This window comes from Macaca nemestrina, chromosome 12 (assembly GCF_043159975.1).
Source record: "Macaca nemestrina isolate mMacNem1 chromosome 12, mMacNem.hap1, whole genome shotgun sequence".
NCBI lineage: Eukaryota > Metazoa > Chordata > Mammalia > Primates > Cercopithecidae > Macaca > Macaca nemestrina.
This window is the reverse complement of record NC_092136.1, coordinates 101,731,053-101,750,340: the sequence shown is the minus strand read 5'-3', so window position 1 is coordinate 101,750,340 and position 19,288 is coordinate 101,731,053. Positions and strand designations below refer to the sequence as shown.

Genomic DNA, 19,288 nt, shown 5'->3' with positions numbered 1-19,288 from the left:
AGATAAACAAAACTGACAGGCCATTAGCTATATTAGCCAAGAAAAGAAGAGAGAGGATACAAATAAGTTCATTTAGAAATGAAACTGGAGACATTATAACCGACAACCACAGAAATACAAAAGGTCATTTATTTAAGACTACCATGAACACCTATATATATTATATACAAACCAGAAAACCTAGAGGAAATGGATAAATTCCTGGAGACGTACCACCCCCCTAGATTAAATCAGGAAGAAATAGAAACCCTGAACAGACCAGTAACAAGCAGCAAGATTAAATCAGTAATTTAAAAAAATGCCAACAATAACAAAAAGTCCAGGGCCTGATGGATTCACAGCTGAATTCCACCAGACATTCAAGGAAGAATTGGTATCAGTTCTACTGAAACCATTCCAGAAGACTGAAAAAAAGGAAATTCTTTGTAAATCATTCTACAAAGCCACTATCATCCTGATAACAAAACCAGGAAAAGATGCAACAAAGAAAGAAAAGTGCAGACCAATATTCCTGATGAACAAAGATACAGAAATCCTTGACAAAATACTAGCTAATGTAATCCAACAGTATATCACAAAGATAATACTCCATGATCAAGTGGGTTTCAACCCAGGGATGCAGGGATAGTTTAACATACGCAAGTCAATAAATGCGATACATCACATAAACAGAATTAAAAACAACCATATGATCATCTGAATAGATGCAGAAAAAGCATTCAATAAAATCTAGCATTCCTTTATGATAAAAACCCTAAACAAAGTAGGCATAGAAGGGACTTACCCCAAAGTAAGAAAAGCTGTATATGAGAAACCCACAGCCAACATCATACTGAATGGAGAAAAGTTGAAAGCATTCCCCCTGAGAACTGGAACAAAACAAGGATGACCACTTTCACCACTTCTATTCAACATAGTACTGTAAGTCCTATCCAGAGCAGTCAGGCAAAAGAAATAAATAAAGGTATCCAAATTTTAAAAAGAGGAAATGGAACTGTTGGTGTTTGCTGATGATATAATCATATACCTAGAAGACCCTAAAGACTCCTCCAAAAGACTCCTAGATTTGATAAACAAATTCAGTAAAATCTCAGGTTACAAAATCAATGTACACAAATCAGTAGCACTGCTATATACTAACATCAGCCAAGCTGAGAATCATATCATGAACTCAATCCCTTTTACAACAGCTGCCAAAAAAAGTCCTAGGAACATACCTAAACAAGAAGGTGGAAGATCTCTACAAGGAGAATTACCAAACATGGGTGGAAAAAAATCATAGAAGATACAAACAAATGGAAACACATCCCATGCTAATGGATTAGAAGAATCAATATTGTGAAAATGACCAAACTTTCCAAAGCAATCTACAAATTCAATGCAATTACTATCAAAATACCAACACATTTTTCACAGAATTAGAAAAAACAATTCTAAAAATTATATGTAATCAAAAAAGAGCCCTAACAGCCAAAGCAATCCTAAGTTAAAACAAACAAACAAACAAACAAAAAAAACAAAACCTGGAGGCATCACATTACCAGACTTCAAATTATACTACAAGGCCATAGTTACCAAAACAGCTTGGTACTGGTATAAAAGTAGGCACATAGACCAATGGAACAGCATAGAGAACCCAGAAATAAAGCAATATACATGCAGCCAACTGTTCTTTGACAAGGCATACAGAAACATAAATTGGGGAAATGGTACCCATTAATAAATGGTGCTGGGAAAACTAGCCACGTGTAGAAGAATGAAACGGGATCCCTATCTCTCATCTTGTACAAAAATCAACTCAAGGTGGATCAAAGACCAGAAACCATAAAAAATTCAGAAGATAACTTTGGCCTTTGGCCTAGGCAAATAATTCATGATTAAAACCCCCAAAGCAAATGGAACAAAAATAAATAAATAAATGAGTAAATAAATAGATAAATAAATAAATAAAATAAATAAATGAGAACTAATTAAATTAAAAAGCTTCTGCACAGCAAAAGAAATAATTATCAGAGTAAGCAGACAACTCACAGAATGGAAGAAACTATTCATCTGACAAAGGACTAGTGCATTACTCTGTTTTCGCACTGTTAATAAAGGCATACCTGAGACGATAATTTATAAAGGATAGAAGTTTAATGGACTTACAGTTCCACATGTCTGGGGAGGTCTTGCAATCACAAAAGAAGGCAAGGAGGAGCAAAGTCAAGTCTTACATGGATGGCGGCAGGCAAGAGAATAGGACTTGTGTAGGGAAACTCCCATTTATAAAACCATCAGATCTTGTGATACTTATTCACTATCACAAAAACAGCATGGCAAAGACCTGCTCCCGTGATTCAGTTACCTCCCACCAGGTCCCTCCCACAACGTGTGGGAATTCAAGATGAGCTTTGGTTAGGACAGAGCCAAACTATATCATTCCAACCCTGGCCCCTCCCAAATCTCATGTCCTCACATTTCAAAACTAATTATGCCTTCCCAACAGTCCCCCAAAGTCTTAATTCATTTCAGCATTAACCCAAAAGTCCCCAGTCCAAAATCTTACCTGAGACAAGACAAGTCCCTTCTGCCTACGAACCTGTAAAATCAAAAGCAAGTTAGTTACCTTCTAGATACAGTGGGCGTACAGGCATTGGATAAATACACCCATTCCAAATCGGAGAAATTGGCCAAAACAAAGGGGTTAAAGGGCCCATGTAAATCTGAAATTCAGTGGGACAGTCAAATCTTAAAGCTCCAGAATAATCTCTTTGACTCCATGTCTCACATCCAGGTCATGCTGATGCAAGAGGTGGGTTCCCATGGTCTTGGGCAGCTCCAACCCTGTGACTTTGCAGGGTACAGCCTCCCTCCCAGCTGCTTTCATGGGCTGGTGTTGAGTGTCTGGGGCTCTTCCAGGCACACAGTGCAAGCTGCCAGTGGATCTACCATTCTGGGGTCTGGAGGACAGTGGCCCTCTTCTCACACCTCCACTAGGCAGTGCCCCAGTGGGGACTCTGTGTGGGGGCTTTAATCCCACATTTCCCTTCTGCACTGCCCTAGCAGAGGTTCTTCATTAGGGCACTATTCCCACAGCAAACTTCTGCTTGCTCATCCGGATGTTTCCATACATCCTCTGAAATCCAGGCAGAGGTTCCCAATCCTCAATTCTTGACTTCTGTGTACCTACAGACCCAACACCATGTGGAAGCTGCCAAGGGTTGGGGCTTGCATTCTCTGAAGCCATTGCCTGAGCTTTACCTTGGCTCCTTTCAGCCATGGCTAGAGTGGCTGGGATGTTGGACACCAAGTCCCTAGGCTGTACACAGTAGGGGGGCCTTGGGCCTGGCCCACAAAACCATTTTTTCCTCCTAGGCCTCCAGGCCTATGATGAGAGGGGCTGCCACTAAGGTCTCTGATATGCCCTAGAAACATTTTCCCCATTGTCTCAGTGTTTAACATTCAGCTCCTTGTTATTTATGCAAATTTCTGCAGCAGGCTTGAATTTCTCCTCAGAAAATGGGATTTTCTTTTCTATCACATTGTCAGGCTGCAAATTTTCTGAACTTTTGTGCTCGGTTTCCCTTTTAAAACTGAATGTCTTTAACATCACCCAAGTCACATGTTGAATGCTTTGTTGCTTAGAAATTTCTTCTGCCGGATATCCTAAATTATCTTTCTCAAGTTCAAAGTTCTGCAAATCTCTAGGGCAGGGGCAAAATGCCACCAGTCTCTTTGCTAAAACATAGCAAGAGTCACCTTCTCCAGTTTCTAACAAGTTCCTCATGTCCATCTGAGACCACCTAAGCCTGAATTTCATTGTCTATTTCATTATCAGCATGTTGGTCAAAGCCATTCAACAAGTCTCTAGGAAGTTCCAAACTTCCCCACATTTTTCTATCTTCTTCTGAGGCCTTTAAACTGTTCCAACCTCTGCCTGTTACCTAATTCCAAAGTTGCTTCCACATTTTCAGATATCTGTTCAGCAGTGCACCACTATACTAGTACCATACTGTATTAATCTGTTTTCACACTGCTAATAAAGACATACTGAAGACTGGGTAATTTATAAAGGCTAGAGGTTTAATAGACTCACAGTTCCGCATGCCTGGGGAGGCCTCACAATCATTACGGAAGGCAAGGCGGAGCAAAGTCATGTCTTACATGGATAGCAGCAGCCAAGATAAGAGAACTTGTGCATGGAAATTCCCCTTTTTAAAACAATCAGATCTCATGAGACTTATTCACTATCACAAGAACAGCATGGGAAAGACCTGCCCCCATGATTGAATTACCTCCCACCAATCCCTCCCATGACATGTGGGAATTATGGGAGCTACAATTCAAGATAAGATTTGGGTGGGGACACAGCCAAACCATATCAACTAGTATCCAGAATCTACAAGGAACTCAAGAAAAAAAAAATCACATCAAAAGTGGACAAGTTACATGAATAGACATTTCTCAAAAGATATACAAATGGCCAAGAATCATATGAAAAAAATGTTCAACATCACTCATTATTGAGGAAATGCAGATTAAAAACCATAATGAGATACAAGCTTACTCCTGCAAGAATGGTGATTATTAAAAAGTCAAAATCAATAGATGTCACTCTCTCAGAGTAAAGAAGTGGCTATGCAAAGGGCATTCCTTGAAAACATTGTAAGGCAAATGAACAACTGCTGCCTGGGACAAAAGATTACAGTTAACAGCCTGGGATGAAAAGCCAGAGGGAGAGTTTCTTTGGTAAATCAGGGAATTGAAAGGTGCCTACCTATACTGGGAAATTTAGAATGCCACATGTATGCCCAGGGCAGGATGCATGCTAGGAAAGGACCAGAGAAGACCCAGAGTTTTCACCTTTGGCTGACCTTTAGGCTTAGTACAAGCACAAAGTTCAGGTTAACACAGAGTTGTAAACAGCCTAAGTATTGAAAGAGCTCCTCAATCTCAAGACAGTTTGCAAAGACTAGGAAAGTTTGTTTTTTTCTGTTCTTGGCTCCAGGCATTGAAAGCAATGTCTGTCAACACTAGCTAACCACAAGCTAAAGGAACAAAGAACTCAGAGCATACACTCCCAAAATACAGACTTTACAAAAATAGTTTAGAAAAGTAAACAAACCACTACAATCCACAGCAAGCTGAAACAGAATAAAAAACAATGATAAGGGGGAAGAATCTGATTTCCAGAGCTACCATATTATATTAAATATGTCCAGTTTTCAGCAAAAATTATGAAGTATGTAAGGAAACAAGAATGTATGACCTATTCATAGATTAACAGAAACTGTGTACATTTAAGTGGCTAATTTTTTTTCTTCAACTTTTAAGTTCTGGGGTACATGTGCAGGATGTGCAGGTTTGTTACGTAGGTAAATGTGTGCCATGGTGGTATGCTGCACTGATTATCCCATCACCCAGGTATTAAGCCCAGCATCCATTAACTATTCTTCCTGATTCTCTCCCTCCCTGTGCCCACTCTGCCTCAACAGGCCTCAGTGTGTGTTGCTCCCCACCATGTGTCCATGTGTTCTCACTGATTTTCTGTTCCTGTGTTAATTTGCTAAGGATGACAGCTTCTAACTCCATCTATGTCTCTGTAAAGGACATGATCTTGTTCTTTTCCATGGCTGCATAGTATTCCCTTGTGTGTATGTACCACATTTTCTTTATAAAGCCTATCACTGATGAGCATTAAATGGTTAATTTTATGTTATGTGAATTTCACCTCCATTAAAAAATCATTGGATCCTAAATTTCAACACCTTGCCCCCCCCCAAAAAAAAATGTACCAGAAAATTTGATTTGAGTGATCTTGATTAGCAGTAGAATTAAAATTAAGCTACCCTGGTAAAGTACACATATTAGGTAAAGGGTACATGGGAACTGTCTGTTATTATTTCTCTTCTTTACTGATACCTGATAAATGTACATATTTATAGGGTACAGGTGATATTTTGATACATGCATGCAATGCGTAATCATCAAATCTGGGTATTTAGGATATCCATCACCTCAAAGTCATCATTTCTTTGTATTTTGAACATTTCAAATCTCTTCCAGCTATTTTGAAATATACCATAAATTGTTGTTGACTATATCATCCTACTCTGTTATCAGACACTAGAACTTCCTTCTAGCTAACTGTATGTTTGTACCCATTAACCAACCTCCTCACTGAATCTATAATTATCTAAAAATAAAAACGTTTAATTAAAATATATCAGGAGTTTGTTGAAAAGCTGAGAGGTGGCTTAAACTTTGGGATGTACTTAGACACTTAGGATTTTATATATTTATCTGTTTTCTACTTATTTAGTATACATGTAGCACTTAATATGTATTAGACACAGTCCTAAGTGCTTTACAAAAATTAACTCAGTAAATGAATCATTTTACCAGCCAGTTCCTGGAGCAGTGTCTCTAGTAGTTGGAACACGTGTGGCACTCAGTAAACACTAAGTAGATATTGTTTAATGATTCGATGGTAATATTTTCCAAGTTGCTTTTACTGCCTTCATGTCCCAATTTCTGCTTCTGGATTCTTTCTTCATTCCTGGTTTCTGCTATCTAAATACCTCTAGATTTTAAGATATTTCTGTCTTTGTTTGGGCTCCCCTGAAAGCAGAGCATAGGATTAGAAGTTGGGAAGCTGGGAGCATATGCTATCATTAGGAGGGGAACCCAGGAACCAGTAGTGAAGAAGCTTAGAATGAGATAGGGAAAGAGAAGAAGCCATATTAGGATGTGTCGTTAGAATTGCAGTCTTGGTGGTGCAGTTTTGCAAGATCCTCTGTGAAGCACACAGAATGCCTATTAGGACTGTTTGTCTAAAAGACTAGGGGTTGGGGCATTTATCTGCCGGTTCCTATCCCTGCTGATTGAGTGTGTCTCTGTACCTTTAACTCCCTCATGCTCCTAGGCTGTGCTTTTGTAGGATTAAGCAAGTTCCTTGGTCATGGAAAAAGGCCTTAATGTAGAAAAGCAGAGACAAAAATGCACAAGCTTAAGATGGGATGTTGGCATTTTGCATAGACCAGTCCACTCCTACTGTAGCTGGGATCAGAGATGGGCTGGGGATGAAAAGTGGAAGAGCAAAAAATATCTGCCATAACTGATGAATTGAATTTTTAATTTAGTAAATGATTTTTAAATGATGATCAAAGGAAATGCCATAAATTAAATGCACAATATAGCCATTACAAATGGAGGCATTAAAGAGCTACACATCAGTGTTCATTTTCAGAAAAGAGGTCATTGCCTCAATGGATTGTGGAAATATTACGATGATAGACACAATCTGTACAAACTCTCTACTCTTAGGTCATGAAAACCTTGTGCTGCTTGCTGTCCTGCCACCCACTCACTCGTACTCAAGCTTTTCAGTTTATGGTTCACTCTTCTCAAGTGTCTGTGTTTACCGAACAGCAATTCAAACATTCCCATAAATGGTTTTTGCTTCTCTGCTTTTGTTTCATCATCCTCAGTGGTGAGTACTGCAATTGCCTAAAGTTTAACGGGAATGGTTTTGACTGGTTTATACTCTGATATCATCAGCAGGTCTGCGACCCACCTGGTGTTTGTAATACGGCAGTTTCTCAGATATCAGTCATAGGATATGCAGTTATTAAAAGAAAATGAACACACATCTTTATCAAGAAGCATCAATGCAAGTGTAAAGCTGTGTTTATTTTTAAAACGTAAGCCATATTTCATTTATTTTAAATCACAGAGTACTGTTCTCTAAATGCAACGAGTAGAAGGCAATAAATTCACCCATAGACAAGTCCCTGAGGATGTCTCTCGTCTTTTTTACGAATCTCCCAAATGTCAGAGGGGTAACATGATTGGAAATATGGAGGAAGAGGTAATGGCACATCATCTGGGGGTAAATGTCTCATAGATTATAGCAACGGGTGAGTGAGTTATTGTAGTTGAAGATAGTAATTATGGTCATTTGGGGAGAGGATCTAGCCATTCTGAGAGTAAAGTAATTTGGGATATGGCATGCTGACAGGTGTTGGGGCTTTATCTGCTGAGTTGGGTAGAGGATTTAGGTATTCGGGTGTCTCCTTGTTTTGAGAGCCTCTGCAGATTTAGTACCTGTGGGCTGTGGACACTGGAAGAGTGGCTGGAGGTGGGGAGATGTCTTGTTTCCAGGAGTCAGAATAGGTTTGGTTTGTGGTATTTCAAGTGGAGCAGGCCCTCTAGGGATATTGTGAGAGCAGCATACCACTTAATATGACTCTAAGGGAATTCAGAGCATTTTCTTGACTAGTTATAAGAAAACTTGGCCATAGGGACACAGAAACATTGCACTGCATCCTTAGAGGATAAAGGAAAAGAAATAACCAGTTGGCAACGTCTGCTTTCTCAAACCAAGATGGCAGAATCATATAGTGCTTCTTCAATTTGAAATGTCAGTCCCAGCTTGTCTCAGGAGATGGCTGAAGCCAGTGAGTCTCACCCTGATTAACTCAGATTACAGTTGGCCCGTCCTCATCCCTCGGCCCCTCTCTGTTGCTTCTTTGCTTAAAGTAAGGTTTGGTGATTTCACCTGTGACCTGAAATGGTCAACATTTCCCTTATGTCTTAGAGACCAGGGGCCCTAATTTGTTTTGTGTGTGTGTGTGTGTTTAATAAAAATAACATCCCATAGTATCATCTTCTAGATTGAATTTTCTTACCCTAATACACATACTTCACTGCTTTTATTCTCTGTAAAATTTTGCATTCAAGCACTAAAGTGACCCAGGTGTGAGAAAACGATTTTCTAGAAAGGAGTAACAAGTAACAATATTTTTTAGGTGCTTAGATTTACTTTCTCCCAATTCAACCCTGTCCCATTAAGAATGTCATCTAGGGTAGTTTGTCTTTCAGAGGCACTATTCATGGATGAAACTCCTTCAGAAGCGGAAACATAATAGCCTGTCATTTTGGGAGATTGCCTGGCCATTTGGGCCTATCTCACCCTGTAGACATGTCTTTTGGTAATGAATCTTCATTGTAAGAGCCAAAAGGCACGAATATTTCCATAAAGTGTTTCAGTACACAGTGAACAATGACATTCTTCTTTTGAAGAACTTAGTGTATTTTTTAGTTCACTTTTAACTAAGACATTGAAGAAAATGTGCAGTACATGGTAAATTATCTATCCTAGACTGGATCACCAAAATATACTTCTATGTATTTCTCCATCCTGACACTATATTTTTATTGCACATATAATCATTATGGCAGCAATAGTAGTTAATACTTATCGAGTGCTTATTCCTTTTCAGGTACTATGTTGAATACCTCCTTACAGTATCTCATGTAATTGTTAAAATGCTCCTATGAGTTAGATGATGATTAATCCTGTCTTTAACCTAAGATTTGCTTTCTTTCCTATTGTCACTCAGCTAGTAAGATGGTAGAATTTGAACTCAGCTTTGACTCTAAAGCCAGTTTTTACATACTAGGGAAGGAATACATTATAGCATGGTGATTAATTAAATCCACACAAGAAAACATTGATTGCAGGCTCGCCATATGTTTTCACTGTGTGAGATGCTAGTTAGCTGAGAAAAAATACAGGGAGTGTGTTAGATGGCTGGGACTGCCATAACACAGTGCAACAGACAGGGTGGCTTAAACAACAGAAATTTATTTTCTCACGGGTCCTGGAGGTGAGAAGTCTAAGATCAAGGTATCAGCAGGATTGGTTTCTTCTGAGGGCTGTGAGGGAAGGATCTGTTCTGGGCCTCCCTCCTTGGCTTGTAGATAACTGCCTTCTGCCTTGTCTTCACATCATCTTCCCTCAGTACACATCTGTGTCGAAATTTCCTCTTCTTATAAAGACATTAGTCATATTGGCTTAGGGACCACTGTAAAGACCTCATTTTACCTTGATTACCTTGGTACAAATCTGTCTCCAAATAGTCACATTCTGAGGTACTGGGAGTCGGGACTTCAACGTGAATTTTTGGGAGGACACGTTTCAGCTTATAATAGGCTTCTTGCCTCAATGAGCTACAAGCCTATCAAGATATCTCGATATAAAAGAAAGTTGGATGGAATAATATTTGAATAGAAATAATGAAGTTGTGTCATGGCTGTAGAGAAATGAGTGATTAATTTTCACTGGAGGTAACAGGAGAGACTTCAATGAGGCAAGCGACATTAAAGCTGGGCTCTGATTATTATGTAAAAATGTAAAAGTGTGAGAATGGACAGGAGAAGACAGGATTTGCGTGACCTCTGGTGTACAGAATGCTGTAGTGTGGGAGAAACAAAGGCATGAGGTGAGAGACGATGTGATGTGCTGGCAAAATGGCTCAGGAGAAAAAAGAGACCTGATTTGTATCATTTGCCACGGCCTCTGCTCATGACTAATGAGTGCTCTTGGGAGAGTTAACTCCCCAACACATGCTTATATGTGAAGCGTGCTCCTGCTCTTGCCCACTGAATCCGAGAAGCCCTGGGCAGAAAGTAAAAAAGGGGCAAGAAGCTGTGAGTGCAAAGTGAGTCAAACCCATATGGAGAGTCCACTCCAGCTATGCGTGGAGGGGAAGCTGAGGCACTAAACCAATATGTCAGGAATCTGACATACCAGGTGAGAGGGCACCATGTTAGACAGAGAGCAGAACATACAATAGCCTGTGATGGGAGATAGCATGGTATGTTTGGAAAAGAGGCCAATGCTGATAAAGCATAGAGAGCTGGGGAAAAGTGGCCAGATGCAACTAGGGTGTGGAAAAAGGACGAGCCATGTGCCCACATGCTTTTTGGTCATTCTAATGTTCTTGGTGTTCATTCTGCAACCCAAAGGGCAACCACTGAATTGTTTCAAGTGTGTTACGAACTGCATGAATGTATGCATGCACACGCACATGGTATGGCAGGGACAAATTTAGATTTGGCAAGATCACACTGACTATAGTGTGAGCAAGTGGATGAAAGGAAGCCAGATTTCTTGTCAGAAGACCAACTGAGGATTGTTGCCATGGAGTAGGGTGGAGGTAGTAGACATGGGTTAGAGAAGTCTTTAGGCCATACTCAGTAACAGTAACTCAATGGGCCATGGGATCTAAGTACCATCCTCAGTAAAAGGCAGCAGGTTCCTTACAGTAAAGGCTGTTCACAGGTCTGGAGAAGGGAAAGTAAAAGGAGAGACTGTCATATCTTGTTGGGTCAGAAAGCAAATATGTGTTCAGCAAATGAGAGAAGTACATCAAAATGACTCAGAAGCCAGTTTGGAGGAGTTCTCATTGGCTAAGTGTGAGACAATCTGAGCATCAAAACCATAATAATGGTAATGGATTAAAATACATCAAAGGCAGAAATAGAGTCTGTAACTACACACTTATAAAATAAAGGTCAGTGTGTGGAGGGAGAAACTCTTCTTTACAGAGCATATCAGCTAATTTAAGTGGAGAAAGTGAAATAATTAGAAAACCATTATTTTGCAACACATGTAATAATTCAAGGAAGATTTATCAATGGACACTAAATTCATTGGGTTAACAGAATAGTCTCAAAACATTGCTCTACATGTTATTTAATTACAAAGAGAAAACAGTAACTTTATTGGAGAGATTTGATGACACTACCTTGACTGATGAAATTTAGCATCATTAACACTGGAACAAACTGACATTATGTACTTCTGGTGATGATACATCTTCTGAGACACACAAAATCACCTAAGCAGTATTTTTGCCAACCATACCTAACCTGCATCTAAATATAAAGATTTGTCTCCTATCAGAGAAATCAAGATTGAGATACAAGACAAATTGCCTGGACAAATGCTACTGTCACAAAGAACAAAAAAGAGCGTGTGTTTGTGTGTGTGTGTGTGTGTATGTTCTCCATCAAAGGCTAAAAGGATGTGACAACCAAATGAAATGCATAATCCCTCGATTGAATCCTGGATAGGGGAAAAATAGCTATAAAGAACCTTTATCTAGATGAAGGCTATACAGGTGCTCATTGTGTTGTATTTCAAGCAGAAATAACTTTCCAATATAAAATATATCATGTTATATATGCCATACATGCGTATATTCATATATCATAGAATAATAATTATATCTTATAATCTGTATTCAGAAATAAATATATTGTCAAAATTGTCCTAATTTGCAATAGATGTGTTTCATTATAAGATATAGTTTTTCCTCAAAATTCTTTCCTATGATTTCCTTTTTAAAATTTTGTTCCTCTTACCATTCGATTCTCTACATGTCTAAATTTTCATCACATCTCAAACACAGCTGTTTGCTTTGATTGATATCAAGCACTATGCCAGATGCTGAAGACCCAGAGATAAATAAGAAAAAAAGATTTTCTGCCCCAGATGAACTGATAGGCTACTAGAGAACAGAAAAAAGATAAATTACAATCCAGTGTCTTAAGAACCTTAGCACGACTGGATTTATTTAAGCTGATTCATTATTGTGCACTGCAGTTTAAAATGATGCCTAGATGTAAGCAGCTAATGGGGGTTTTCTCAGCTTCCTTTTAAAAATGCCCATCCAGTCACCATAAAGGAGGAAAACTGACAACATCACTTAAAGTTAAGACTTAGGGGAATGATGGATGAGAAGTCAAAGTTTGTGATTCTGTTTCTGACCCCTTGAGAAGGGAGGCCTTCTCTTCAGCTGTGGGTTTGATGCTTAAACAAGATAGTGAATGTGAAAGCAGCTAGTAAACTACAAGATAAAGAGATATGAAGACCTGATGGTAGTCTTTCCTGTCCAAAGTTGGAAATAGTACTACTACCATTTCTTGGGAGGAGCTTGAAGAAGTAAAAGAAGTGTTTAGTGGGATTATTCACAATAGTGGGTATGTCTGCGACTGTGAACTCCAAGACCTGTTTAATGAAGCAAGCCTTCCTATGCCAGGCTACAAGGTATATGAGAAAATTCTAGCAGTTGCTGACAACAACCAACATGGCAAAATCAATTTGAAGAATTTGTGTCACTGATGCAAGAATTAAAAAGGAAAGATATTAGCAAAACATCCTGAAAAATAATGAACATGAGGCAAATAATTACTGCTGTGAGAGGAACTTCATCTATTTCCAGTAAGGGCACACAACATTCATATCAGGGGGAAAAAAGGGGCTTTTGTTAACTGGATAAACAAAGCCCTGGAGAATGAACCTGACTGTAGTCTTGTAAATGAAGCATCTTATACCCATGAACTTCAATGATGGCAGTATCTTTAAGTTACTTGCAGATCTCATCCTTCTTTGCAAAATGATCAATTTATTTGAACCAGATACAACTGATGAAATAGCCATTAATAAAAAGCTCACCACTTTCACTCTTTCTGAAAGTTTAAACCTAGTCGATATGATTTAGCTCTGTGTCCCCACCCAAATCTCACCATGAATTATAGTTCCCATGATCCCCAAGTGTCATGGGAGAGACCTGGTGGGAGGTAATTTAATCATGAGGGCAGTTATCCTCATGTTGTTCTCATGATAGTGAGTTCTCAGGGGATCTGATGGCTTTATAAGGGGCTTCCCCCCTTTTGACCTGCAATTCTCCTTCCTGCCATCATGTGAAGAAGGATGTGTTTGCTTCTCCATCCACCATTCACCATGACTGTAAGTTTCCTGAGGCTTCCCTAGCCCTGTGGAATGGCAAGTCAATTAAAGCTCTTTCCTTTATAAATTACCCAGTCTTGGGCATTTCCTTAAGGCCATGTGAGAATGGACTAATACAATAAATTGGTACTCGATAGTGGGACACTGCTGTAAAATTACCTGAAAATTTGGAAGTGATTTTGGAACTTGGTAACAGGCAGAGGTTGGAACAGTTTGGAGGGCTCAGAAGACAGGAAGATGTGGGAAAGTTTGGAACTTTCTAGAGACTTGTTAAATGGCTTTGACCAAAATGCTGATAGTGATATGGACAATGAAGTCCAGGCTGAAATGGTCTCAGATGGAGATAAGGGACTTGTTAGGAACTGGAATAAAGGTGACTCTCAGTATGTTTTAGTAAAGAGACTGGCTTTTTTTTTTTTTTTTTTCTTTTTGCCTCTTCCTTTGCCCAAAGATCTCAAAGATCTGTGGAATTTTGAACTTGAGAGAGATGATTTTGGGTATCTGGCGAAAGAAATTTCTAAGCAGCAAAGTGTCCAAGACGTGACTTGGATGCTGTTGAAAGCATTCAGTTTTATATACTCACAAAGATGTGGTTTGGAATTGGAACTTATGTTTAAAAGGGAAGCAAAGTTAGGAAAATTTGCAGCCTGACAATGTGATAGAAGAGAAAAACCCATTTTCTGAGGAGAAATTCAAGCAGTCTGCAGAAATTTGTATAAGTACTGAGGAGCCAAATGTTAATCACCAAGACAATGGGGAAAATGTCTCCAGGGCATGTCAGAGGTCATCCCAGCAGTCCGTCTCATCACAGGCCCAGAGCCTCAGAAAGGAAAAATGGTTTCATGGGCCAGGACCAGGTCCTTGCTGCTTTGTGCAGTCTCAGGGCTTGGTGCCCTGTGTCCCAGACATGGTTAAAAGAGGCCATGGTAGAGCTGAGGTCGTGGCTTCAAAGGGTGCAAACTCCAAGCCTTGGTGGCTAACGCATGGTGTTGGGCCTGAGGGTGCACAGAAGTCGAGAATTGAGGTTTGGGAACCTCTACCTAGATTTCAGAGGATGTGTGGAAATATCCGGATGTGTAGGCAGAAGTTTGCTGCAGTGGTGGAGCCTTCATGGAGAACCTCTGCTAGGCCAGTGAGAAAGGGAAATGTGGGACTGAAGCCCCTACACAGAGTCCCCACTGGGGCACTGCTTAGCAGAGCTGTGAGAAGAAGACCACTGTCTTCTGGACCTCAGAATGATAGATCCACTGGCAGCTTGCACTGTGAGCCTGGAAAAGCCACAGAGACTCAACACAAGCAGTCAGGAGGGGGACTGTGCCCTGCAAAGTCACAGGGGCAGAGCTGCCCAAGGCTGTGGGATCTCATCTTTTGCATCAGCATGCCCTGGATGTGAGACATGGAGTCAAAGGAGATGATTTTGGAGCTTTAACATTTGGCTTCCCTACTGGATTTTAAACTTGTATGAGGCCTATAGCCCCTTTGTTTTGGCCAATTTTTCCCATTTGAAACAGGTGTAATATGCCTGTACCCCCACTGTATCTAGGAAGGAAGTAACTTGCTTTTGATTTTACAGGCTCATAAACGGAAGGGGTTTGCCTTGTCTCAGATGAGATTTTGGACTTGGACTTCTGAGTTAACCAGAATGAGTTAAGACTTTGGGGGACTGTTGGAAGGGCATGATTGTATTTTGAAATGTGAAGACATACAATTTGGGAGGGGCCAGGGGTAGAATAATATGGTTTGGCTCTGTGTCCCCACCCAATCTCACCTTGAATTGTAGTTCGCATAATCTCCTCCTGCTGTGGGAGACATCTGGTGGGAGGTAATTTAACCACAGGAGCAGTTACCCTCATGCTGTTCTTATGATAGTCAGTTCAAATGAGATCTGATAGTTTTATAAGGGTCTTTCCCCGCTTTTGCTTGGCACTTCTCCTTCCTGCTGCCATGTGAAGAAGGATGTGTTTGCTTCCTCTTCCACCATGATTGTAAGTTTCCTGAGACTTCCCCAGCCGTGTGGAACTGTAGTCAATTAAACCTCTTTATAAATTACCCAGTCTTGGGCAGTTCTTTATAGCAGCATGAGAATGGACTAATACACTGGACACAAATTCTGTCTCAACCATTGGTTGTACAGGGGTCAACATCAGTGCAAAGAATCTCAAAGAAGGAAAACCTCGTTTGATCTTAGGACTTCTCTGGTAGATCATCTAAGTTGGTCTTTTTGATGAGATTTCTAGGAATGAAGCTCTGATTGCATTGCTAAATGAAGGTGAGGAACTAGAGGTGCTGATGTAGCTTTCTCCTAAGGACTTACTACTGTAATGGGTGAACTATCATCTGGCTGAGGCAGGATGGTGTACCATCAACAACTTCAGCCAAGGCAATAAGGATTCAAGAGCCTATTTTCATCTGCTTAAACAAATGGACCCTAAAGGTTACTGGGAATATGGAATTTCCAGTCCATCTTCAGGATTTCATAAGAAAAATGATCTGAAGTGTGCTGGACATATGCTTCAAGAAGTAGATCAACTTGGCTGCAAACAGTTTGTTACTCCTGCGGATGTGGTTTCAGGCAATCCTAAACTTAATTTAGCTTTCATAGTTAATCTGTTTAATACCTATTCATGCCTACACAAGTTGGATAATAATGACATGAATATAAACTTATTGGAGGCAGAGAGCAAAGAAGAGGGGACATTTCAGAACTGGTGAATTCCTTGGGAATGAATGCATACATTTATCATTTGTACAGTTACCTTGCAGATGCTTGAGCGATCTTTCAGCTCTATGATATGATCTGAGTCTCATTCAACTGGAGCCATGTTAACAAACCCCCTTATCCTGCCCTTGGAGAGAACATAAACATTGATAACTAACCATGCAGTGGAACTTGGGAAGAATAAGGCCAAATTCTCCTTCATTGGCATTGCTGGGCAGGACCTAAATGAAGGGAATTCAGTGTTTATTCTGGCGTTGGTTATGGCAGCTGATGAGAAGGTGTGCATTGAATATGAACAAAGCCAAATTCTCCTTCGTTGGCATTGCTGGGCAGGACCTAAATGAAGGGAATTCAACATTTATTCTGGCATTGGTTATGGCAGCTGATGAGAAGGTACACATTGAATATGTCATCAGATCTTGGAAAGGGTGAAAGTGTACTTTTTAAAGTGCAAATACAAATACTTTTATTTCCAGCTTCAAGATATGCCACTTCAGTTGCTTGTGAGATCAGTGCCCAGATATATGCATTACGTGTTGACCTTGTGGAAGTGAAACCAAAAATGGTTATGTCAGTGTTTTCTTGTTTAATGGGAAAAGGACTGAACAGAATAAAATAATGAATCATTTAATATTTTTTCTGCCACATTAAATACATCGAATGCCCCGCAGTTTAAAGAATTTTGAAATGCAGTGGGTATAAAACTAGGGATTATTTGTGTGCCCAAAATAGTTATATATTCATTAATGAATTCAATATTCTGTTCATACTAGTTAGAACTTGTCAACCTTTTTGGATAACAGTTAATTCACCAATTGATACTGATAATAGAATATGTTCATTTTCAAGCTCATACTTCATGATTAAATTATTTCTGTTTCTTGAAAATCTTATTAAAATAAGACAAATTCATTCTATTTCATGGTTCAAAAAGATGAATACAAAAAAGCTTTTACAGGTTCTGCTGCAAAATGTGTTTTGATTTTTTTGTTTTACATAATTTTGATCATAACTGTATTTGAACTCATAATTTAGTTTAATCCTTTTGTTTTCTTCCTCCAACTATGTAAAGTGGTCTAAAAACACTTTTCTGTAAGTTTTTATATTGTCTAAAACCTTGAAGTGACGTGTATTATTCATTAATATGAAACTTTTTTATATATGAGGACTAATTATTGAATAAACTTCAAAGTTTGCTCTCTTAAAAAAAAAGACTTAGGGAAAACCTAACGCCAGAATCTGGTTGCAAGTCCCACTGATTCTGAGGGAAGTGATGCTGGACTGAGGAGGACACACACAGGCATGGCTTCTGGAGCAGAGGCTGCTGGAGGACTTCATGAAGACACTGTTACCCCTCCAATTGTGTGTCCTGGGTCCTTGATTTGTTCCTGTAGGAAACATGGCAGCTGCCTTCTCTCATGGGCCGGACTAAGCTCTTCCTCTTTCTCTCTTTCTTTTTCATATTGGCTCTTTATTTTATAGTTAATTATGAAATATTTCAAAATACAGAGAAGTATATACAGAAAAAACTATAACAGAAATTTATGTACTTACACCTAGATTTTAGAAAGGCATGAAATCATTTTTTAAAAAGTGTTTAGCATGTTTATTGAAAAAAGTTAATAGAAAACAATTAAAACATTTGATTTTCCAGATTCTCATTAAAATTCAATAGTAATTTTTAGGATTTGTGAATATTATTGTTATTATTAATTTTAGGGACTGGGTTTTTGTCTGTTGCCCAGGCTGGAGTGCAGTGGAAGCCTCAAATCTCCATAGCATTCGTTCTCTCCATTCCTAGAGGTAACCACTAACTAAATTTAGCATCTATTCTTATTTTATATGTTTTTAAATTTTTGATATTACTTTTAATACATAGGTTTATGTGCACAAAATATATATTATTGCTTCCTGTGTTTCCAAAATAGACATGAATTGAATCATGCAGAAATTTACATTCTTTAAAAACTGTTCTTATTCACTCTATTTTCAATATTTGTCTTTGTCAACCTGTGCAAGTCTTTTTGTATTTCTACACTTACATGGGTTTTTATTCTATTAAAAAGCCATGCTTTGTCTATCTCCTCATCTATCAGGCTCTTGAGAGCTCTTCTTTGTCCTTTCCTGTACTTTTCTACCTGGAAGGGAGGTTGACTTTTTCAGAATATATCACCTGTCTTCCTCTGCTCTTTTCCTTTTGGTTGGATTCAGGAAATGGGAGGTGCTAGCTGGAGAGCAAAATGTAGAAACAGATAAAAATCATAGTATTTATTTGCTGTTTATTTCCTTTCAGGCCAGGTATCTACTCAGGCCATCTTCTTCCATAGCTACAGCTCTCAATGGGTTGTGGAAACGGCACAACACCTTTTCCTTACCCTTCAGGCTAGTGAAGGTGATGGCTTCCTATTGCTGTCAGTCCCCTGTGCTTCTTCACCCCTTGTTGGATCCCTAATCATGTTCTTGCCTCTGTCAATAGACTTTTCATGAACTCTTATCAATAATCCCTTTGAGTGTGTCATCTGGTTTTCTGCCAGGACCCTGACTATTGAAACTGGTTACAAATAAGTATTCTAGCAATGACTAGCAAGTAGGACAGAAAGATGTCTCAGGTGCCAGGGCAAATCTTTATTATTGTATAGGCACATGTATGTTGTATAATGGGTGCTTTGATTTATATACACCTATTTGCTTTTGTACATCAGCTGTCTATATTATGTCCCTTAATAATATGTAAGCAAATCCTATTTGAGAAAAAATAAGCTGCCATGGGACATGAAAAGTAGAAGTGACTGAATTATGCTGCATGCCACATTCTTGAAAGGCTAAGCATTATTTAAAAATCAATTTCTAAATTAATTTATAATGAAATGCCTATAAAAATCCCATTAGGCTTTAGAGTAATTTTGAATGTGGTAGTGATTTTAAAGTACTCCTGAAGAATAAACAAGTAAAAGTAGCTAATAAAATTTTGAAGTCCATTTGAAGAG

General features: G+C 39.0%; 1 pseudogene; it reads left to right on the top strand.

The window, feature by feature from the left end:
* The first annotated feature begins 12,736 nt into the window (after positions 1–12,736).
* On the top strand, positions 12,737–16,966 carry LOC105466508 (plastin-1-like; annotated as a pseudogene).
* Positions 16,967–19,288: the final 2,322 nt, after the last annotated feature.